This window comes from Rhea pennata, chromosome 2 (assembly GCF_028389875.1).
Source record: "Rhea pennata isolate bPtePen1 chromosome 2, bPtePen1.pri, whole genome shotgun sequence".
NCBI classification, from domain to species: Eukaryota; Metazoa; Chordata; class Aves; order Rheiformes; family Rheidae; genus Rhea; species Rhea pennata.
In genome coordinates, this window is record NC_084664.1 from 9,574,799 (window position 1) to 9,593,738 (window position 18,940).

Genomic DNA, 18,940 nt, shown 5'->3' on the forward strand with positions numbered 1-18,940 from the left:
AACATTGGAAGATGTTTATACGTGTAGGAAAATTAACAGTAGAAACTACTTTATGGTTGTATCTTAAGGAAGCTGGTTGCCACTGCAGCGTCCCTTCTGTACGCTTAGTAGGACAGAACTCAAGTTCAGCTGCGTGTTTGTTCAGTGCGTGAAGGAACGCAACAATAGTTGGAGTTTATGTTAGTTAATGAAAAACTCATAGAGCAGCTGATTTTTCTTCGGGTTGTTGAATGTGCCTAGGGAGAGTATTTCTAAGTATTAAAAGTATATGCATATTTTTGTGAGGCACCTACATGAAGAATACTTGTGATATTGCCTTAGCTACTTTACCAGATTACTATGACTATTAATGTGTATTTCTATATTAAATGTACATACCAACCTACAAATACCAAAGTAATTTTTTTCAAAGAAAATGCAAATCAATAGAACCACTGCACACATGAAAATATGGCATAAAACCAGGTAGACACAACCTTTACAAGTGCCCGCACTAGCCAAATATACATAAATCTATGTTGAAACCCAGGCATCCTAAACGTGAATATCCAGCGCTCCTTGATTCCCAAACCAACAGCAATAGCCTACATGTGATGTCTAGGAGATGATTATAAAAGTACTATCCCACATACCACTGCCGAAGGAGGACTCCAACACTGAAGGGAGTCACAAATAATTAAATGTTTCAAAACACAATGGATATGACATGCTTTCAAAATAGCATCTATAGAATCACTTCCACTAGGATGAGGAACTCTCCGGAGAGAAAGCCTTTTCACTCACTTCAGTTGATTACCTGCATAAAAGGGTTTAATTTCTCCGGTGCATTTTCCTTTCCAAACTGCCACCTCTTTCCACCGAAGCCTTTGAGGCAGCAATGTCGGGTAAGCGCAGAACCCATAAGACGACATTCCCCAGGCAGAGCTGTGAGGACATGGGTGTTGAATGGAATTCATTTTTAACAGTAAAATTTAAATAAATTCATTAAAAAATCGTGCCCCAAATATTGCCATTCCCGAGCTTGAAGTTCCCTGGTAAAAATGCCAAACCCACCAATTACATGAATTCTGATAACAGCTTAAGACTTCACCTCAATTTTTTTCAGAGTTGTTTTTAAATTCTGCTTGGAAGTTGTCTTTTCTGCCCCAATTCTGCTAATGTAGACCTGCTAAGCCATGTCTTTCCTTCGCCGAGTTTGACCAGCAGTGGTGACTGATAGGGATTTCCAAAGGATTTTGGCATCCCCTGGTCAAGGTCCCATCCCAGCCCCTGGTCCCCTGTTTTGGGAAGCAGAGGTTGCCCAGCCCCCTTGGCCGTGGTGCCCATCAGTTCACTCGCAGGCTAAAATCCTGTATTTCTTCAGTGGGTTCCTGAACTTGCTTCCTAAATCAGTAGCACAATTTTCGGATGCACTTGCTCAATAGGAGAGGCTGGATGGTCAATGCTTTTCCAAACTGCCTCACCTCTTTAAATGAAGAAAACAGCTACCAGGGAAATTAGCTACAGGCTCCCACTAAAAACATCTTGGCCTAGGGAAAATGATTTCCTTAAAATCTAACTTAATACGTTAAGAAGCCACAAACAAATGAAGCACTGCAAATACTTCAAGAAAAAAAGCCTGCTGTTATAAAGCTGCTTAAAACAATGAGACTTTCAAAGTCATAGGAAAAGACAGCTCAGACCACACAAACAAATCTGATATACACTTTTAACATCTACAGCATACACCTATCAACTTTCAGCAATCAATGCTTAGAATAACTTTAACTCTGACCCTGGCACCATATGGCTAATTTAGGATCCATATCCCATTGACATCAATAGTAATCTTATTTTTATCTGATGAGAGCCACATCAAGTCATTGGATACTTCTTCTATATTTATTACATTAACATGCTTTTAATTTTTCAGTGGTGTATATTTATATCTGAACTTCCTGAGATTTTAATGCTCTATTTAAGGGTAATTATAACCCATTAGGAAAAAAAAGGGCTTCTTGCTCTTAAATTCTATAAATACTTTATCAACTCTGATTCTCTTTTTATACAGGTGCCTTGTCAAGCATTTTCTCACATTTAAAAATAACATTTAAAAATGCACATATAAGGGAGCCATAGTAAGAAATGCAAGCATTTTGGGTAGGTATGAATTGCTGAAATGTTCACAGATTTGTAGACTTTTCCCATGGGTTTTACGGGACAGTAACATTTTTAAAAGTTTGGGATGAATAAGGATAAGGCATGCGTAGTTTCCAGAGATAAGCTGGGAATAAACACAACCAATCTGATCCGTTGTTGCCAACATCGTGTTCCAGATCACAGCTTGTACAGTGGCTGTCTATTAAAAGCACACTGCTAATGTCCCTACGTGCACCTAAGCACGGGGCTGGCGGTAGCGTAAGTGTAACCTCACTAGCACACGCACAGCTTTTACTGACCGTGAGTCTGAATTTCTCTTTCACCAGGCACTTCTGCTCTTCCGCCTCACTTGCAGCCGGCGGGTCTTGCCTTGCCGGAGCGCTGGCGGGTCTCTCGGCCACTTGCAGTGCCCTCTTTTGGAAATCCCAGATTTATCCGTGCGCGGTTTCACGCGCCTGCGAGCGCCAGAGCAGCCTCTGCTCGTGCAGAGTTGGGTCGTCCCGTGTTTGATGGTGGCAGACTGGGCGCTCTGATCATCGGTGGGAGCTTTTCTGCGGCTGGGACCATACACATACCCGCTGGCATCTGTGTGCGTGTGTGTGCGTGTGTATGTGTGTGCTCTTAGTGTCTAAAAAAATTATATATATGCAACATATATGCACTTCCCTCAGTCAAAGTACTTACACAAAGCACTAATACACTCTCTTTCCTCGTCTTCTTCATGCTTTCTCTTTAGGAAACTGCAAAAAAACTTGAATCACTGAGCAACTAAACAACTTAAAATTCTCTAATAAGGACGCAGATAAGAACAAAAGAATAATAATTAATCATTAAAAATCCTATGTGAGGATGACTTTATTCTCGAGTGGATAGAAAACTAATATACATATGGGATATCTGAAGAGCACCAAAGGCTCAAGAGATACTGCAGTGAAATTTAGACCACAGCTAATTTCAGCTTCAAAATGTTTTTCCTTTTATTCTCTAGTTTCAAAGTTTTCAGGGCAAACTTTGTTTTCACTTATTTCAAATACATATTATCTGGCAATCATCTGATCAAATTATTTGGATTAGAAACACCTTGGGGCAAGAGCTGATTTTTTGTTATGTTTTTATATTGGATGGGGTAAAGTTGGTTGTTCTATGATTAAGATTCTTGTTACTACTGAGATATCAGCACTAAATAGTAATAAGCTTTTAGTGCCTCCTTAGTGCATCTTGCTTCAGGAGACATGGTGCAAATACTGCAGAACAGACTTACTGAGAAAAATCAGATCATTTTGTAACAAAATACAAAATCCAGTTCTTGTGAAAGTTGGTAATTGGCTTCCATGTCTTACACAACAATTTCTTGGAAACACCTGGGAGTAGGGAAGTATCTACTTCAAAAGGTCAGGTGCTAGTTCTCCATATCAGTGACAACATGGTCCAGTAGGCAGCAGCTCTGGGTTCTCCATTCTGGCTCTGTCCTCAACCACGCAGGTCACATAGGCATTCTGCCTCTATCTTCCCACCAAAATGTCCACGGATAGCGCTTGCAGGTCCTGCTTCTGTATCTATGCCAGGGTCTGAGCTGGGCTTGCCCAAACATAACGTTCTTTCATCGGGATTGTTTTGAGGGATTTGGGGGAGCAGATTGCTGGCATGTGCTATCCCTGTATTTTTACATGCCAATGGCATCGATAAAGTGTTGGACGATCCTCCTCACCATCAGTGAGCAACAGTCAAACGGGTGGCTCCCAGGGTGAGGACTGTTCACACCCCAGGGAATATTGGAAGCGACAGAAATTTCTACGAAGAGCTTTAGAAGTATGGTTATGCTTGTTACATTGCTGATCTGCCTTTCACTAAGAGCTGCCTGGAAATAGATTTCCTGCTGGATTAATTAATTCTAATTATGACCTTCCATCATCAATTGGTCTGGTGTGGACATATGTGAGATTTCAAATACAGGCTGCATATTGTATACATACATATCTATCTATCTATCTATCTATCTATCTATTTGCATATATGTATACATACACACACAGTTCTCCATCAAGGACCTCACAGCAATTGCACTAGATGCAGTATACATGCACATAACCAAAGGATATTCCTGGCTTCATTGAGTAATGAAAGTCAGCCAGGCTGACGGGTAGGAAGCAAGTGGCATTTTGAAGTGAGCTGTATCTTAAATAGCAGATGCTGTTTTTTGTCCATATTTCTTTTTTCTTAGTTTGTTTTCCAACATAGCTATCTATCCTCTCTGCTTCCCTCCAACTACAGTCAATATTAGTTTTGTCTCTGAGTTAATTTTCTCCTCTCGGCTCTACATGGCTTTGCCTCTAATGCACTCCGGGATCTCCGTGGTATCTATCAGGGACACAGCAGTGCCTTCGAGGCTGTCCTCAGGGCTGTTGTAGCACACCGCTGAAAGGACACGCAGCCTCCGCTTTCATTACACTGCACAGAGCATTGAAGATAAGGATACAGATTGGACACTGACATATAAATTAGTATTGAGAATGCTGTTAAAAAAAAAAAAAAAAAAAAAAAAAAAAAAAACACATCGAAGAGGGCCTGAGGGCTACCAAGCCAAGAAAATGATTGGAGATCTTCCATCTGCAACTCGCTCCGGCGAGCGTGGGACATGCAACACATCCTCACCGGTCCCGATGAGGCTGGGAGGAGAGGGCTGCCCCCGGCCTTGCTCCTGCTCGTTTTCGACGGTATGAAGGAGGTTTTATTCTCCCTGCCAGGAGAGATCAGTCTGAGCAGTGAGCTCAGCCATTGCCCAGCGGGGAGTGAGCATATTGAGACCTCTTGGGTGACCCTACACTGCGCCACCAGGACTGAGGCTCAACCCAATAGTCTGCTCTTTCTGGGAAAAGTTTGTAGAAAACTGCTCTTTTGTACAATATTTTGAACAAGAAGGTAAATAAACAATAGGGAAAAATTATCCCCTCCCTCAAGAAAGAGAGAAATAAAGAAATAAAGAAATAATTCTCCTTTTCCTGATACTCTGCAGCAAAACTTCCAGCACAGTGACTGCAGTAAGGATCAGCTACTATCTGTAATATCTATATCTTCAGTGTGGATCCCATGTGTGTTACGGTCTAGATTGAGACACCAAAGTCCATCTAATCCCAGCTGGCAACGTATCATATAGGTCCAGAAAGGACCTATATCCAGGATCACATGGATCTCAGGAAGTGAAAGCTATAGGTACCTCTTTGCCCTTTAAACATAACTAGTTCTTGACTCCTCTGAAAACTAGGGTCATAGATATTTACTCTGAAAACAGGCAAATGTGTCTAGTTTTGATAGTATTGAAAGGATTTGAAGTGCAGAACACTGGATCTGAATTGCAAGACATTGCTATATGAAATCAGAGAAAATCAGACCCTCCTTTTAAGCTTGTTTTTTGAGAGAAAGACCAAATATCATTTTGAGGGTGTTTATAAAAGTATTTTCCTTTCTAACAATTTTTGCAAGATCAGAATAATGAGTAAGCACGGCTGAAAGAAACTAATTATTTCATCTAAGTTAGGGAAAGAAAAAGGGGAACAGTTCCTCTTTAAACAGAAGTTAAAATTTTTAACACCTCAACTCCTCAATCCCTTTCACAATTCGTCTAAACTGAGCTCAAATTTTTATTTTATTATTTTCTGAGGGAAAAAAAAAGAAGAGAACTATGTCCAGGAGATGGGTGCCGCGAGCCTAAAAAAATTCTTGCATCTGCACATCTGCTAGCGCAGCCCCGGACTTGCGAGTCTGTGTACCTTTGGGGCATCCTCTTTGGAAAACACCTCCCCGAAACAGTGTCTGCCCTGCAGCCCAGAGGTCTAACCGCAGTAGTGCAGTCCAGCGCGCGCACGGGCCGTCGCAGCCAGCCCGCCACGGACACAGCAGCTTTACCGTTCTCCTTCCCCAAAGTACGATGAGCCCAGGCGGTGCTACAGAAAAGCCTCCGCCGTGCCTTTAACCACGCTGTTCCAGTGAGTCTGGTAAGGTTTCGGCTGATCATTTTTCTCTATTAAGGCACAACAGTCACTATCGTATAAATAGAGCATTTTTTATTGTCTATAAGGGGCTGGTATCTGAGAAGCCCTATAGCTCCTCTCTTTTATCTTTTTATAAATTGTAAAAGAATGAAACCATACACCTAAAACTTTAAGCGCCTATGTAAGAAATGTTTAAATATAGCTTTTGTGTCTTTTTTCTTTTTGAGAGCAGGAGGAAACACGTGCTGTTCATTTTACCACTCCACGTGGCAACTGGGAAACAAAAATGCATTCGTTCCCTTTTCAGTCTTCGGTGATCACTTATTTCAGGTATATTCCCTCATGCCTGGGAAACGCTCTGCTAAAAAATCTCCATATCACATCCCCACTTGTTTCACCATCCGGGAGTGAAAAACCAGCCAGCCTGTGAGCCTGCAGCCTGAGCAAATCCCAGGGCTGACACTCCGCAGCTTTCGCTGCTTCTGTCCCAGCGTGCTGCTATTTTACCCATTACAGTCTATGACATCCACAACGTACAGCGCAGGCTTTGCCTCCTGCTGATGCTATGAGATGGTTTGACTGTTGCACAACTCATTTCTTCCTGCCTTTTGTAACAAGTAACGCCTTTATTTGATTGTTAGGGCGAGATCTGCCCTGCCGCATATTTTGCTGCTGAAACACCAATGCAATCAAATCAGGCAGATGCAGCATATAGGAAATAAGGACTTCATGCCAGAGAGATGACACGTCAAATCGCATGCCGTTTTAGACACCGGAAATGAAAATTCCAAAGAAACTCAGAAGAAAAAGAAAATTGCTCAATTTGATATTCCTGCATCAAAACCTCCGATATCGAGCATCATTAATTTAGGGGGGTTAGCAGGGCCGCAAGGAAGTAAGAGATGAGATGTCCCGGAACCAAAAGCTGCAGGAGGGCTGCAGCTACCTGGTAGCATGCACCAAACAAGCGGTGGCAGTTTATTTGCCTGGGAGATGAGTGGTGAACGGAGGCTTATAACCCCCGGGCACGTCAGAAGGAAGGCAGGTAATGAGCCCGCGCGATAGGTCTCATTGCACGAAAGCTGCTTTTTGCTGTTCCCTCTGCAGTGCCTTAAGCAATTTATTGAATCGTCTGACTTGCCAATTAGCTATAAACTAAAGCTTCTGACCCAAACTGCTTCCATCTTTCCTCCATCGCCACCTTGCCTCTGCAGGCACTGAGAATGAGAACGGTGCAAAGAAGCTGTGAAGGTTTGATACAGGGATTGTCACAGGTACCGCAGAGATAGGCAAGAGCTACGTTTTCATTTACACGACCTGGCGCAGAAGGTATTTCTCTTCTAACTGCTCAAGGAGCTTAGCTGAGGCTACCTCCCTTCCCTTCTCCCCAAGGAGAGCAACTGGAGCTTGTAATCGGAGGCAGAACAAAGAAGCCAATTTGGCAGTAGAGGGACGTACAAACAGCCTGTCAGAGCCAAACAGGAAATCTGAAGGAGGAAAGGGAGAGAAACGAGCACCACTGTGTAAGAGAAGATGGTGATTTCTTTCTGAGACTGGATCAGAGAAGATGAGCTGAACTGACAGAACTGCACGAGGCAGAGGGGAATGAGAAGCTACTCAAGAAAGAGGGGCACCGTCCCAGCAGACCAGTCTCTGGCCCAGGGAGGGCACAGAGTGAGAGAAAAAGCTGGTTCTGAAAAATGTGTGCACTCTCAAAACCTGCCCCTGAATCAGGTCTGCTGTCAAATAAAGAGCAATGACGTTTTCTTAAACTCTGTGCAGATCCCCTCATAATCCCTCTGCCCTGTTTCCCGTGTCTAAGATTCCAGCTCCAGCCCTAGAGGGTCCAAATGGGAGGTTAAAAATTGACGTTAGAAGGCTCAAGAAAGAATAAAAAGAAATTTATGTCCGCAAGGGAGGCTTAGTTGAGTACAAGGTCTGCTGGATCCTTCAGAAACAGTGTTTAACCATGTCTCCTAGGGGAGGCAGTGCTGTAGATAGGAACAGAAGTTCTTTCAAAGGTCAGGACATTCATATCTCTTGAAATCCCTCCAAAAGCTTTGTCAAGAAATCAGCATAGCTTAAACACTGCTTCTAGCAATTTCATATTGTATCAGAATTTGTCGGTTGAGGCACTGAATTCCAGGTCAGTCTCCCTGCACTTGTGATGGGGGCAGAGAGTAGATGTTGTTGCATGTGTGGACAACTTGACCAGAATCAGGCTGGTGGCAGTGTTAAAAAAATCAAACAAGTAAAGGTTAGCATGCACTTACAGCTCTACAGATTTTAAAATGTCACACGAGGAGCTGGTTTAAGGCAGGAGCTCTGTTGACGTAGAGTATCATGTCCTATATTGCTGCTGCTCGTCCAGAGGTCAGGCTGCCTCACCCCTGTCTTCACTCCCACCTTCTGTCAGTAGAACACCAGGGTCTCCTAAAAACCCGGTGACATGATGCTGCTGTGACTAAGTACACTGCAGAGCCACATCCGGAGAGGTATAGAGCCGTCTGAATCTGAGCTGTCCTCCTCAGAGGTTTATCAAGGTTTTCTCCAGCCTGAGAAACATAGCTCCATCATCCCTGGTACAATGAGTCAGTCTTGAACCTCTTATAGGCTGAGGAAAACATGAAGTGAGTTAACTGCTAGATTTGTCAGACTTAACTCCAGATTAGACCAACATTTAAGTCCGAGCAGCAGTTATTTGACGAATATTTTGTTGTGACACAGTAAATTCCAGTAAATCCCAGTGCCCTGAAGTTAGACAAAAAAAAAACCTCAAAGAAACATGAAGGAGAAAACCTGAGCATCCCTGACAGAGGACTTTGGGGACAGGTAACACAGAAAAGTAACCAGTTTATGGACTATATGACCAAGCACCCCAATGTGCTTGGAGAGTGTGCCTCTGCAGGAAGATGAATAGTACCTATTTCCAGCAAGAGTCAAAGGTGCACCATTAGGTGGAAAGTAACTGGAAGTGTTATTCATTAAAGAAAAGTAGGAGAGCTGTGTTCACTGACTGATTGTAGCTACTGAAGTGTGTTCAGGGAAATGTTGAGAGCAAATTTTCACCACTTTAGCTGCCAAAACCTATATAAGAACTGTTTATGGAAGACTGTAAGCAACATAACTGATTGGCAAGTAAATGAGAGGCCTTTAATGCCTGCCAAGCCTCCTGGATCATTTGACCTTAAAGGCTCTAAAGTGCCTAGGATTTCTGACAGATGAAAACAGAATCACTTCATTTGCTGAGTGCAAATGGAAACCTCACAAAGAGGTAACTTCCACTGTAGGGTTAAAAAGTCCAGCTCGGGAGTCAGCTTGCACAGATTTCTGCTGCGGAGGACGGAAAGCACGAGCTTCGTCTCTGCAGAGCCCCGTTTCGCGCGCCAAGGCTGTAAGAGCATTTTACAGCTCCAGCGAGCCAACAGCACCACACCTGGTGACACAGAAGGTGATGGCTGTCTAGTTTCTCAGACGCTGAAGTTTGATTCAGTCCTTCAGGGGAACTCACGCTAGGAAATGCGGAGAGCTAGGGGCTCAGGGGTAGCCAGGAGAAACAGGCAAGGCTTGCACCAGGGAACGCGGCGCAGGAAACTTGCAGGAAGAGCAAGCTCCCTTCCATGAGCACTGAGGTTCAGGCAACCCATTGTGTCCTCTACTTAAAGGTTATGGTTAAATCTTGGGCACTTTGATAGTAAATGCTTGAAATAAGGCAACAATATAAAAGAACTAATGAAGAGATCCAAACACGTTATGTTAGAAGTCTCGTCACACTGAGAGTTAGTCAGGACTATTCTGGACGAAGACTTTATTTTCATTACAGCAACACGTTCCTCTCTACGCTCTTCGATCCCGCCTGCAGTGCACCAGCCTCCAGTTTGTGGTCCTAGAGCATTTGCTGAGAGGTGAGGTAATGCCACTGAGCTGACGATTCGTATGCAGCCGTCCTTATGGAGACATGCACATTGCATAGGAATTGCAAACTACAGACCAGAACAACGAATGAAGAATTACAAAGCAGACTTGTGCCTACGAGTTAGGGAATTAACTGTATGCCGCCTGCCCTGTTTATTTTGTCATTTTAACAAATAAAGTTGCAGTATGCAGCCTCATGTAGCCTACAAGTGTAGTTTTACTTGTAACTTCCAGTTTCATCATCTCATCCTTTTTAAAAAAAATTTTATTTTTTTTTTTAATTTTTTGTGAACATGGCCCAATTTGCTTTGAAAACAAATAGTAACTTCAGGCCACTGCCAATTTGAGAACTGATATTTTCACATTTGGGAATGTTGTTAATATCTTCACTGAAAAAGGAAGATATTTTTTGCCATCTCCAGAGAACTTCCTTGCCCTGAACAGATGGATCTATCTAGAATATAAACAAAATCTTCTCACTCTTGAATAGGGAAATATAGTGCTGGCTGTATGCAAGTTAAATACCTCTGCTTGTTTCAGATTTTTCAGTAAGTGTCTAGAAAATAGGGGCACTGCCTAAAATGCAAATATAACTTTTTGAGTAAGGAGAAGCAGGATTTGATAGTTCAGCCCTTCTGGAAAGTCTTCCAGCAGAGGATTAGGAACTATGGATGGTATTTCCATAAGCCCTTGTTTTTGGCCTGACTATGACTCCCAGAGAAGCTGATGGTAAATCTGCCATTGTATCCAAGAGGAGCAGACTTGAAACAGTGCTGAGCAAACTGAAGATCCCAGCCTTTGACTCAGTAGTGTAAATATTTTGCCTTTATAAGCAGAGATTAGTAAATTCAGGGACATTATTCAAAACACAATTTGGTAGCTGCTTCACTGAGCAGTATCCATACACACTGAGCATACTTATCTCCCACAGTTTTAAAACAGCTTCGTGTTGTTAAGGAACAAGGACATAAATCACAAAAGCAATTGCATTCAGTGTCCAGGCTGGTAATCTCAGCACAAAGAGGACAGAATGGTCACAGACATATTATTCCCTTTGCATCCCTTCTGGTGGCCCCCCAAGAAGGATGCGTGGCTCTACAGCTAGGTGCTATGGAAATGCGAACTGCTGGCATAGGTGCTTGATTGTGCTTGAAAACTGCTAGTTTTCTGGTCTCTTGTGGTCTGTACGACATTTTTAATGAGAATGGAAAACAGCTGCAGAGAAAAAAACTAAATCCGTGCTCATGTTCAAAGCCAGAGATATTGTTTTGTATGGAGTGACTGAATTTAAGCCACTAAGTAGAAAAGTCACTGGCTAAAAAGGTATCCAACAGAGATGTTCAAATCTCAAAATTGAGCTGCAGAGTGGATTTCCTGTAGTTGTCTATTTAACAGACACTGGTGTTTCATAGTATGTAGCAACGAGTAATGATGAGTGTGACAAATCTTAAATTACAGCTGTAGCAGATGCCAGGGTGGTCACAAAAAACAGATATTCACAGCAACTATTCACTGGTACTCTCAAAATGCTTCATGTGCTCAGTCCTGAAGGATTTAAATGGGAGCTGAGGGTGACATTTTAGATGATCAGGAAGATGTACTTTTCTGAAACACTTTGTTTCTTTGAGTAAAGTAGTTTACAGATTCATATTACTATTCACATGATTATACTGCCTGAACTGCAGGCAGATCTCCTGCCTTATTACTGAAGGCTGGCATTTGAGAATTAATTGAAGGAGGCGTACTTCTTGATCTTAAAGAATTTCTATTATTTTATATTTTGGGGATTACAAGGACTCTGCATCTGGCTTAAAAAAAAACAATACTGGGACTTTTCAGGGAAGACAATTCAGTGAAAGCTCCTGACTTCAAATGTGTTTGTCTAAAGACTGCAGTTACACTTGATGAACGGAAAGTAGAGGTCAAGCTATGCAGTAATGTAAGAAGCAAAATGATGTTCCAAAGTTGTGAGGTTAAAACAAGGATTTAATAGTGGAACTTTTCCCCAAACAAACTGGCAATATTGTGGCACACAGAATTGAATTTTTTGCTCAAATATTTCGCTCTTGCTACAAGATCTGACCTTAAGGTTACGTTTAGCTTCCCCATTATATTAGCTGAAGAAAACCTTTCACATCATATTCTAGAATAAATTCTGTTCATTGACTTTTCTGAATGTCCAGGAGAGTAACAAGCAGTTCATCCATCTCTATCCTTTGATCTGATTGACCCTTGCTTGAATGAGTTTTTGCAGCAGTAAACCCATGTTGAAAGAAAAGAAGAAAATCAAGGATTCAAAGCAGAGATAATTCACTTGAGAGAAATCATCAGAAAGTCAGAAAGCTCATTTCACAGAAAGGGATAAACTGTACCAGAGAGTTTTGGTCATCCTATCTGCTGTATAGATCTGGGGAGCAGTGGAAAAATGGAAAGGCATTTACCTGAGAAATGACCCAAGCTTAAGAGAGCTCGTTTATTCTCGTTTCTCTTGGGGTCTTCATACTTGGAGAAGACATGGCGGGGGGGTGGGGGGGGGAGGAGGGCAGACTTTGCTGTTTCCAGATCAAATGAGATGTGCCATCAGCCCATCAAAGTGAATTAAATGAGATGGGATAGCCCTACAGGAAAGTTTTGTGCTGCTTGATTTAACTCATTTTTATGGAAGTCTCAGGGATAGCTGCCCTTGGCAGCAAGGCATACTGGTAGAGCACCTAGAAGGAGGAACTTTTCCCTACTCAAAAATGGAGAAGTCCGTATATACTTTTTGTGGTTGGACTGACCTTATTCCTCATTATTTATGAACTGACTCCTTGTCAGACATGCTGACAGGGACAGGTCAAGAGAGTCCATCTCCCTCAGTAGTGCCTCAGGATCTCCATGATCACTGCTCCAGCTGCTGCAAGTGTCTTCTCACTATTTCAGAGACCGAATTTTTGGTTTGAACTGGGTCTTGGAATGATAACTATAGCTGGCATCAATATCACAGGAATGCGTGTCTTCAAAAATGAGATTCTCTAATCTAACTTGGCAGCAGGAGAATAGACAAACCTCTGCCTATCATGTCTGTTGGCAGAGGTCAAGAAGAGAAAGAGACAACAGGAATTACCACACTACCCTCGTGCAAACATGAGATCAGTATCCACCATAGGTTCCAATGTTCCTGCGATTTCTGTTCCTGCACAGGCACTTGCTTTCCTGTGTGGTCAACTCAATCTTCTGTTAACATTCTTCTGAGATGACCCTTTGTATCTGATAATATTCATATTCACTGAGTCATTTCCTTGGCACCATCTGTCTGTGTTTACAGTGAATTCAGGGTCCTCCAGAAACTACGATCTTGGTGCTTGCTTCAAGATTCTTCTGAGTTGAAAACCCTGACTGAAAAACACAATAACTGTCCAAAGAATTTCCTCTTCCTTAAAACCTATGTTAATACTACCATGACCCAGAAAGAGAAACATTTGTCAGATCAAACAGTAATGATCAGACTTAGGGGGAATGAGGAAAGCTGCCATCCAGATGCAGAATGGAAAAATAGTCTGTGTAGGATGGCATAATGGGAATGTGAAAATAAACCTCCTTTGGGAACACAGTCAGATGTGGAGCCCTGCTCTGCTGGTTCCTAATTGACACGGCTGGAAACAGGACAGAAGAAGGATTGTGCTGCCTTGACCTGAAGCAGCTGAAAAAGGATTTCATTCACACCCTGGTATTTCCATGGATCGCTTGAGCACAGGAATGACATAGTGGTTGTTGCTTAACTCCAGAGAATAAACTTTCTGGACAACATCCAATGACATTGTTTCAAACAGACATGTAAGTAGCCATTTTTCCCAAAACTGAGAGGAAAAAAAAAAAAAAAAAAAAAACACACTTCGGTTTGATGTAGGGCAGAGCCAAGGTGCCTGGGGCCAAGTAATGAGTCTCACTGCAGTGCTGTGCATTTGACCTAGTTGCCCATTGGCAAGTGGCACTTTATCCGCCTGCGGTTCAAGGACTCTTGCCATTTCCATATGGTTTGTACTCCTGCCAAGTTGATTTTTTTTTTCCTGGTGTCTGACTAATCCGAGCTTTTGCCCTATAACTTTCCACCTCAGAAGGAATTCCCTTTGTGTGCGTGCACCCATGTCCCGGCAGAGGCATCGGCAGCCGCCTCCAACCTCGCCTCCTCCTCACTGCGCTGCCGCGCTGTCCTGCCATGACGGTGAGGAGCCCTGTGCTGCCTTTCTTTACGGTGTGAATGAGGTCTCTGGTATTTGTCCCCACCAGCTTACCTCAGGAGGGACAGAGTGAAGCTGGCCAAAAGATTCTTCCATAAATTGTTCATGTGGCTCCTCATCTCCCTAATTTCAAAGACATTGATCTTGCTCTCCCTCCCCGACTGATATGGACCCTTCCTGGAGCTCTCAAGGAAAGCACTGAGGTTCAGGAAGGGACCTAGGGTTTCTCCAGTGGTTTTGGCTTGCAGAGGAGAGAAAGGAGGGGACCAAAAAGCCAGGACAGCTGGGGAGGAGACTGGACTCTGCTCTGTTCAATGCTCTCCATCCCCGAGGGTCTCCTCTGAGGGGAGACCTGACTCTGAAATGTAAGACTGGGGATTTGGTATCATCCTGGACTACTTTCATCTCACTGAAATAGCCGTCAAGGGACTGTTTGCCTCAGGAGTTGGCTTGTCTTTTTTCCAGCTAGAAAAAGTGAATGCAATCTGCTCAGCGCATGTGGGGCTGTGGGACCGAGGCCGTGGGGCTAGCCTAGCCCTCCTTCCATGAGGGAGCACCACGCTGTATAGAGAGATGCTTCCTTCTATCTCTGCCCGATGGCCTGCTTGCTCTGTGAAACCTGCGGAGGAGGCAGTCACCATACGAGCTTTGATGGGAAAACCGAGCTGAACAAAAACCACCTCAAAATTTAAGTTCCGCCTTGGTGTGTGGCTTGTACTTGATAAAACTTGAGCTCAGTCGCTAGTGAGATCATGAGGTTGCGTTTTTCCCTCAGAAGAAGCTCTGCAGCTGGAAATCCTGGCCAAGCCCCCTGCCACCGTGGAGGTCTGTAGGATGGCTACGGGGCTGGCCTCCAGACTTTGCCGTGCAGGCACCCTGGGCACTGTCAGCATGCGCGTCCAGCCCCGGCGCGCGCGCTGCTCGCCGCCAGCCAGGTTGGGCAGGGCCGGACTCCTACCGGCAAACGCAGAGGGAGCTGCGGACGGCAGCGGCGTTGGCTTCTGCCTCCCGACTGCCCGGGCTCCGGTGCCTGCTGCAACCTGCCGCTGTCAGCACAACCAGGGCACCGCGTAGTTAATGTTGCATGGCCACCAGCCCTGTTACGCAGCTGATAGCAACCCGAGGGGAAAGCTGTTGTACTAGCGAAACCTGCGTTGGGCAAAGCTGACATGAAGACACCAACCTGCGAAATTCCACGTTGTTCTGCACCTCCGAAAGCTGGGAGAGTTGCATTACCTCTAAGGCAACGAGAAAAGCAGGTGGAAGACAAGCATCCCTGAGCAAAATTCTTTCACGGAACTATGTTTAAACTTGCTCCTTTTGCTGATTGTAGTATTTTCCTCGCCAACTCTACTACACCCACAGTGTGTGTGTACAGACCATGCTACTGAAATGTATATGTGCGATTGACTTCAAAGGGCTGAGCAAGCGCCTGTATAATCAGCTGTGGTGAATGATCCCGCATCGGTCTTGACATGGCTTTTCTCACTAGCTTGGCTTGGTGAGTAGGCAAGATTTTTATTTTCTTCGCTTTCTGATACGATAGATCTCCTTTAACTTTTTTTTTTTTTTTTTTTTTTTTTTTTTAACCTCCTCTGACATTTAGGGCTTGTCTATACTGGGGATTTAATTCAAATTATTCGAGGATGTGAATTTAGAGAGGAATAATTATTCTTGATTAACTTCCCATGTGGACGTTCCTGTTCCAAAATAAAAGTGCTTTATTTCAAATGGGTTTAATTGACTTCAAGAAAATCTGTAGGTTGTTTTTCTATAAAAAAAAAAAAAACGGAAAGGACAGATAAAAAGGGACAATTTTCCCCCCCTTCAATTTGTTGAAAATGCAAGGACTTTTGAACATTATGAAAGTTTTAACTGAAAACTGATGTATGTTATTACGTATAATTTGCACCTCTGATAAACTACATGCTGTTAAAATTACTGTTCCATGAAAATAATTACTCAGCAGCCAACATAATTAGACAACCAGCAGAAATCAGAGGCAGAAGTGTAGGACGAGAATCTGACTGGAAGGGCTGTTTGCAGGGAGGCTGCTCTGTCAAATATTTTATTCTGTCCACGCACTCCCATCCAGCCTGGCTTGTTGGAACCAAAACTGATTATGAAATGTAGCAGGCCTCACAAAAGCTTAATTGGGAAAAATTTCTTAGCTTTAGAATGAAATTTCTGTTCAAAACCAGGGAGAAAGACAAATCCCAGAATAATCAATACTCTTCTGGGGACAATTAGAGATCAATGTGTCAAAAAATGTCAAATACCCCCAGCTACAAGGCGCTAGTGCTGCTGTTGTGAACGGTGCCCATGGTACCCAGGAAAGAATTCAGCATCCGGGAGAGCTCGAGCTGCCAAATGTTGCTCAACAGCTCTTTCTGCCTAACAGGATGCTGGAGAACCGCTTCGAGTCCCCATTCAAAACAGGGATGGGAATTTGCTCTCCCAGGTTATATCTATAATAGCAAATTAACAGAGCTAGAGCATGGGCTGAGGCACTGGCATGATATCCTCTGTATTATTTAACTGTTAGCATCCCAACTGTCACCATTGCGGAGAACATCTGGTATTGTCTGGGAACGGTGCCCAGCGAGCAGTGTGGACGAGGCCACTTTAGAGTGAAGAAAGTTTAGCATGGATATAGAAATAAATCACATCACGACTATGGGGCAGAGGACTGGTCCCAATCTGGCTGGTTACTAGGACAAACCTAGCGTTCTAGCCCTCACCTTCTAAATAATTGGAGTTATCAGTCTGGTGTTGAACACAAATGTTCTCCTGGAACTAAAAAATTTGTCCTTATGAAACTGTTATCAGCATTGGTTTGTATTTCTCCAAAAACTTTTGTCATCAGCAAAAGAGTATTTTGAGATTAAAAAGAAAAAAAAAAAAAAAAAGAAAAGAAAAAGGTTGAGAAATTCAAGACTTGTATGAATCACGAGATAGGAAACCTCAATATGGGACTTCCAGTCCCCAGAACTTGGCTCCTGGAAAACACAGAGTACAGGCTTTCCTGAGCTTCCTTTTTCTGTTTCATCCCAATGTGGAATGGGAAATCTTTGAGTCTTTTTTCTTTCTTTTCTGGGACAGGAAACCATTTCCCACTCAGTTCTAATTTGCAATGAAGCAAGGAGAGTCAGCCCCCTGTGAGCATCCAGCTGTCCATGGATCACAGCTCTGATTTCAAAAACACATAGGAGCACTTAGGGATCATGAGAATACAGCAGTCTATGGGACAGCTCATGTGCATAAAAAAATGCGGCACTCTGCAGAAACAGAGCCCAGAATGGAAACTGCTGTAATCACATCCAGAGAAGTGGGAAGCGTAAAACTAAAGCTTCCAGAATTTTTTTTTCTTTGCTTTTTTTGACAGACTTTCAATATCGGCTTCTACTGCCCGCCTCTCCTTGCCACAAAGGAAAAGAAATCAACAGATAGGAAACAATTATGCCAGTCTTTTAAAACCTACTTTACACATTACAGAGCTAGAAGTTCAGCTGAGAAGTGCAATCTTTTATCCACATCCAGTTCCAAGGATATGAACCCCTGCTCACTCATACCAAGCCAAACCTTTCCCTTCTTTTTGAAGAGCAATATCCTGATAAATACACTCCATTAATTGTCCAACCCACTGAAGCAAAACAGGTCATGGCCAAAAAGTCTCGAAAGACAAAGGAACTAATGTTTTCAAAGTAACTAAGTGCCTGGCATGAGCTTCCTAAATCTTATGCCCACAAGAGACGTGGGTTATCCCCAGAGCACGGGGCAGTTATGCTCTGCGCACGTCCCACCATGCTGATTGTCTTCTCCAGGTCTAGGAGCAACTGCAGCCCATTTCCAGCCTGCATGCTCACTCCTCTAGACAGTAAGGGTAAAAGCTGGATGTCCAGGTCCTACTGTGAGGTGAAAATAGGACATGGCACAAGCACCCATCTGAGCTCAGGAGCCCAGGAAAGATTTCAGGTCCCATCCTTTAGGTTAAGGGAGGGACCTTAATCTAAAGGGAGAGACTTCCAGCAGAACACGGGCTCTTTGGGGTCTGAGCCATTCTGAAAATAGGACTTTAAGATGTTTTTGAAAATTTTAGTCAAGGTGAATTTGTACTAAAGTCTAAATCCAAAGTTAATTACAATGAAATAGAAATTGCTCTGAAGAGATTAGAGAAGAGCTTTTGAAGGAGGCCTCGGAATTTTAAGTAGCCAGTTCTCATTGAAAGTCACTAGATTTGGGCACCTAACTCACTTATTCACTTTTGAAGAGAGTCTAAAACTAATTCTGTTAACAAGCTAGCCAATATTTCTTCTCTGGGAAAGAATTCTTCTTTTCATATCCCCAAATTAAGATAACAGAGAACTACTTTTTTTGGTTTTATTCTCAAAGGCTAATACCTAAACACTATAGAAATTATTGAGAAAAATAAACTACAGCAATTTAGATATTTAGTTTTCAAATCAGTTGATGGGCATAGCAAGGAAATGTTTTTACTTCTGAAGAAATACATGTAATAATATACTGTTTAAATAATGTTTAAGTGATGTGATGAAAGATGGGATCGTGAACCCTCTGTTTTGTTAACAATTAGCAGCAGAGGACATGGATTTTGTTTAAGAAATGTGTACTGCTAATATTAAGGTCAACATAAGAGTAAACAAGAATGGCATTATG